Here is a 6247-nt window from a genome sequence, read left to right as displayed (position 1 = left end):
ATCTTCTTTCTCCTTGAATACAAACCTTTATTTATTTTTAAAAGATTATACCCCTCTTTTTGGATTTCAGGGTGGGGTACACTCATTCATAACAAGAATACTATGAAATGGACTTATAACAAATTGAAAATCATTCATAAGCAAATATTTTTGCCTGGTACCCCCCAAAAATCACACTTTTGATGTTTCATAGCCAGGGTGCTACTGTTAAAGCCCATTTGCTGTTGAATTTCCTACTTCCAATAAGAGGCATCTGGAAGAAGTTGTGTGTGCACTTTTATTCTGGTCACGTTTGCACAGTTCTCAGAGGGGTGGCCAATACCAAGTGTGGCTCTTGGGCTAACAGGGTTAGGAACCCCTGTGTTCAATGTTCATTCTATGGACATAGACTTTGGTTGTTTGGTAACTCCCATGGGGCTGAAGTTCTTAGAATTATAGAGTTGGAAGGGACCCTGAGGATCATCTAGTCCACCCCCATGCAATGCAGGAATATGCAGCTGTCCTTTATGGGGATTTAACCTGCAACCTTGGCATTACCACGCTGTAGCCAACCAAGCTATTTCCTGTTATTCATTGTTTCTTTCTAAAATTGCCCTTAGAGATGGGAGTGGAACCATCTCACAGTGATTTCCCCAACTCCTAAATTCTGATAGCTGTTTGGAAGGATTTTGAAGAACCATGCAGTCTATTGTGAGAGAATAAGCTTAGAGAAGTACTAGGGATGGTCCACACTGTTACCATTCCTAAACAGGTATCTTCATAGGGTTTTTTATTCTTTTAAAAAAATAAATATCTTAAAGTTCTTTTATGAGGAATTTCCGTATTTTAAAATAATACATCTCCATTTCTAAATAATGTGTGCAATAATTTTTGAATTTGCTACAGTTATGCATAAAATGGTTTTAATGTTAGCTTATTGAGCAACTTATTGAGCAACAACGTCTTTGTAAGGCACATTAAAATTTTGTGCAATGCTGCATAGCGAACCTGCACTGAGCAATCATTTGTAAACCCCCGGGAAACTGCCAAAAGGTGTAGAAGAAATTGAGGAGTGCCGGTGCGGTGTAATGGTTAGAGTACTGGACTACAATCTGGGAGACTTGGGTTCGAATCCTCACTCATCCATGAAGCTCACTAGGTAGCCTTGGGCTAATCAGTGTCCCTCAGCCTAGCCTACCTTGTTGAAAGGATAAAATGGGGAGGGGGGGAAACTGGAAGAGAAACGGTGCAACCCATTATGTTGAGAAATGCGTATAAAAATTATGTGATTTTTGTGTTATTTTTTTTTTTTTAAAAAATGCATATTAATGGGAGGATGGGGTGGGTTTTAGAGAAAACCCATGCAAAAGTAACAGAGTGATTTATTTGTCCCTAGTTTCATGCGACCATTGGCTTAAGATGCTAACCCAGAGTAATGCTGGTTACTGCAGATAGAGGCCACAGTTCTAGACAGCAGTAGTGTTGTAGGAATGCTTAGTGTTTGCTTTTATTTCAAACCCCTCTATATGCAGCCCCTTCAGCCAGGGCCAGCCCACCCATGAGACAAGGTGAGGACTGCCTCAGGTGGCAGGATCCTCAGAAGCAGCAGATCCAAGGAATGCATCGCCTGCTGCTGCAGTGGCAATGGGGAGTTGTCCTGTGCTCCTTGGAGGCCAGGTCTGTCTCACACACCAGGGGTCAGCAACCTAAGGCCCATGAGCCACAAGCAGTCCACAGGGGCCATTTAACTGGCCCACGAGCTGCTCCCAAACTGAGCCACCTGCTTGGTGAGTCCCAGTGCGCTGCGCTAAACTGGTGCAGTGCAGCACGGGGACTTGCTTTCGTTGCACCAAAAATCACGTCTGTGCATGCGCAGATGCCAAAAATTGTGTCTGTGCAGACGCTGGAAATTGCGGGCGCGTGCACAATCCGGCCCACGGAGGGATCTCTGCTGGAGTGAACCGGCCCAGGCAAGGTAAACCTTGCTGACCCCTGTCCCACACCGTGTCACGTTTATAGTGGTATCTTGGCTAATGGGAGGCACTGCTGGTTTCCCACCCTTGTTCCTGATCTTTATCTCCCCCCCCCCTCCTAATGTAACTCTTCCCTCAACCCTTCTTCCCTGGCAGGGAAGTGTCGTTTTTTGTGGCCTGCCTTGGGTGGCAAAATGCATTGGGCCGGTTGTGCCTTCAGCTCACTATTTCAAGGACAGTTTGCAGGGAGGTTGCCCCTTGAGTTCTTATTGCCGGCACTGAAAAATGAGCAAGCCACTTCTCCACTCAAAACCAAACTGGAAAGAAACTTTGGTTTTGAATGAGCCAAAATGTATTGAGCAGGTAATATTTCTTTGTTCTTGTGTTGCCAGTCAAAACCTAAAGCCAATGAATTTTTCCTGGCATCGGATAAAATAAAATGTGTCCTTTTGTTTTTCCTTTTAATTTTGCCTGACCGTAATGCATCTTAACACAGTTGTTAAAAGCCTCCCCTGCACTTGGCTTCCTTGCCTGCAGTTGTTAACTTTGCATCCACAAGGTGGAGTACACGGAAAAGAGAAGGTAGAAGTTGGGGGAGGTTTTGGTCTTGCCACTGCCACATTTGCAGAAGCTAATAAGGTGCCATGCAGGACCTTGGGATTTCTTTGCCGTGAGACCTTTAAACTCATCCTTTCCCAGCTGCAACATTGAATATGGCCTTATCTCTCCATGCAACCCTACAGATGAGTTTAAAGAGCATAGCTACCCTTATTCACATGTTAAGTAGGCTACTGCTATATTTACTTTAGGACTGAAAATAGAGCCATTGCTCACCTTGTAGGGGGAATGTTTGGAGCTTCAAAACATTTTAAAGAGAGCCTGGCCCCAGTGGGCAACAAAGCAGACAAGAAAAGAGTCTACAGTAAGACTATACATTTTATTGAATTAAAATGCTGTGAATTTGCCCCACCAGCCAGCAAAAACATCACTTTTAGCACCACTTCCAAAATGTGTTCAGACTTGGGATGCCTCCAGCCCATCCCAAGGCATTCAAACGCCTGTCAGAACTTTAGGTTTGCTCTGTTCCCCTTGTGCAACAAATCTGCTTTTAGAAAGAAAGGAGACTTTTTGAAGTTGGGAAAGTGAAAGGGAAATGCATTTAAAAGTCTGGGGCACACATCTGAGAAGCAAATCAGGATAACATCTCAATAAAGAGTAGAGGTAACCTAACCACATAAGCTTTGTGCAGGCAAATCAGGATGCTTGTTCAACAAACGGGTCATCTGGAGGGAGCCCAGAGACTTTACCAGGTTTGGGGGGGTGGAGTACAAAGAGGAGCTGCTGAGGGTCTGTATTCATGCCCTTTCATACTGGTAATACATTGCATTTATTTACTTATGATATTTCTATACCACTTTATTCATATCTCTAAGCAGCGTAGATAAAAAAATCCACTGAAAATTAATTGGCAAGGGATGCATTAATCTGTCAATTCCAGTTTCTCTCAGTTTTCCCAATCTTAAATTCCAGTTCTACACATTTCCACAGCAATCTGTGGTTTTCTTTTTTAAAAAAAAAGCTCATGAGAATGCGCCAGGCTTTTAGTCTAAAGTTCCTGATAAGCAAATTTTTGTATGCAGTTTCGGTGAATATACCAATTTTTGCAAGTGATTCCCCCCAATATGCATTTTTGACTGGCATTTTCACTAACAAACACTTTTGTATGCACACTTTCCATTAGTAAATGTATTGGAGGAGGGCATGTTTCAAAGAATATATGTGTTTCGGTTCATACATTGGTCTGAATAATGCAAATTAGGTCATTTCTCTTTGTGATGCAAACAAAAGCAAATCCCTTTCCGAAACTGGACGTATCCAAATGGGTCTGGTAGAAAGAGTGGGGTGTCTCTAAGCTAAGCCGAGCCTAATGTTTTTTTAATGATGCTCCATTATGGATGGACCCAAGTATGATGGTACAGCGTACTTGGCACAATGCCTAATCTTGTTCTGCCCGTGTTTAACAGCATGGTTTTTTGTTCCATGGTGGGCAAGCATATGCCACATTAATCGTAATAACTTTGGTTCTGCCCGGAAGGCTTGAGTCAGGCCTTCCAGTTATAACCCAAGGGAAGGCTACACATTAACCTTCGAGCTTGTTAGCAAGCATGGCAAGGCTGGCCACCTGCAAGGTTCTGACTTTTATGGCTGTTTTGTTGAATAACCTTCCTGGCTTTTGAATGTAGCTTTGCTGTTTCCCCGCCTCTTTCATTTCAGGCTCTTAAAATTTAACAGGGCTGTGGGCTGAGCAAGAGTCATCAGAGTTGCTATTACCAAAGTAGGACCAGCTGAGTAGTGCTTTATTCTCGCCCACTTGGAAGACCTGAGCTCCTGGGGATTGATTCGGATGCATAAGTCTGTAGCTACAGTACAGCTCACAATGTGGGTGGGTTGCGTGTTTGAGGATTAAAAAGAAAAGAACCAAGCCATAAAATGGTACAGATTTTTCAGGCCAGTTTATCCTCCACAGGCTAAGTGTATCAAGGTTCTGCACATCTTTGGACCCGGCCATTATGGCCAATTATTGCCTAGTCTCAAATCTTCCATTCTTGGGCAAGGTGATTGAGGGGGTGGTCGCTGAACAACTCCAGGCACGTTTTGAGGCTGTGGACCATTTGGATCTCTTACAGTCAGGATCCAGGCCCCATCGTGGAACTGAAACCGTATTGGTCGTGCTTGTTGATGATCTCTGGTAGGCTTGGGACAGAGGTGAAAGCTGCTTCCCAGTTCTGCTGGATCTCTCAGTGGCCTTTGATGCCATTGACCATGACATCCTTCTGGACCGTCTAGAGCAGGGGTCAGCAACCCACGGCTCCGGAGCCGCATGTGGCTCTTTTACACCTTTGCCGCGGCTCCAGGGTGGATACTAGTGAGGGGAGGAGGCGCCCCACTGTGGCGGGCGCTGTACTGGCTGTGACGTCGCATGGGGGTGGTGCGTGTGTTAGTCACGCACTGTCCCGACATCACCTTCCCGCCTGCTGTCAGATCGTGGCTCCGGAGATATATTTGTTTTAAATGTTGCAATGGTTTTGCGGCTCCCAGATTTTTTTTTCTTCGGAAACGGGTCCAAGTGGCTCTTTTTGTCTTAAAGGTTGCAGACCCCTGGTCTAGAGGAACTGGGAGCAGGGGGCACTGTTGTACAGTGGATCCGTTCTTTCCTTCTGGGCTGTGTCCAGAAAGTGGTGTTGGGGGTGAGTGTTTTGGACCCCTGATCACTCACTTGTGGAGTACCTCAGGGCTCTGTTCTCTCCCCCCAAAAAACAACCATCCACAAAGCTATAGTCTGGCTACTTTTTCATTGTCTTACAGGAGGCTGAAATGGTTTTGTGTCCAGAACAGCAGACCTGGTTCACACATGCATGTTCACTGCTGCGTCACAAAATTTGGCAAAGTGCAAATTTTAGCTATACTTTGGTTTTCCTTTGGGGGCAGGGAGCGTGGATTTGATCAAATCAGCTTTAATTGCAAACAGAATTGAATTTCTCTCACAACCCTGGTTTCTACACACACACACACACACACACACACACACACACACACACACACACACACACACCTACCTACCTCTCTTCATCCACGCTCAATCCAGACAAGCAAGCAAGATGATCAAGGTTCAAGGGCAAATTCCAGACAGGCAAAGACATTTGAAGGGGTGCGGAGCAGGGCTAATGAAGGGTGTGACCTGAGAGTGTCATGGGGGCCAGATGGAGAGGCCCGGAGGGCCACATTCAGCACACAGTCTGAGGTTCCCTACCCCTGATGCCTGCCAGTGTCTGAAATCATACCCTGGGGTGTGTGAGGGAAGGCAGGCTCAGAGCTGGCTCTCAATTAAGCCAGCAGAGCAACAACGTGAATGGTGAGGCTGATGTGGTTTCTAGAATCAGATACTTGGATGTGAACAAGATATAATAACTAGCCTTTCTCTCTCTCTCTGAACGATGTTGGTTACATGATTTCCTGGGATTGCTAAAGGGGAGCATAAATGACTTTCTGCTATTCGGTTCACACAATTCATCAATGGCATGTTTAGTGAAGGAATCGTGATGTTAGCCTGAACAAAGTCAAAAACAGCATTGGGGGAACATGAGGCTTTTATTCCCTTTTAACAGCTCTGGACAATCTTTTGTTGTTGTTTAGTCGTTTAGTTGTGTCTGACTCTTCGTGACCCCATGGACCAGAGCACACCAGGCACTTCTGTCTTCCACTGCCTCCCGCAGTTTAGTCAAACACATGCTGGT

This window comes from Podarcis erhardii (assembly GCF_964252035.2).
Source record: "Podarcis erhardii genome assembly, chromosome: 1".
NCBI classification, from domain to species: domain Eukaryota; kingdom Metazoa; phylum Chordata; class Lepidosauria; order Squamata; family Lacertidae; genus Podarcis; species Podarcis erhardii.
This window is presented reverse-complemented; position numbering follows the sequence as displayed.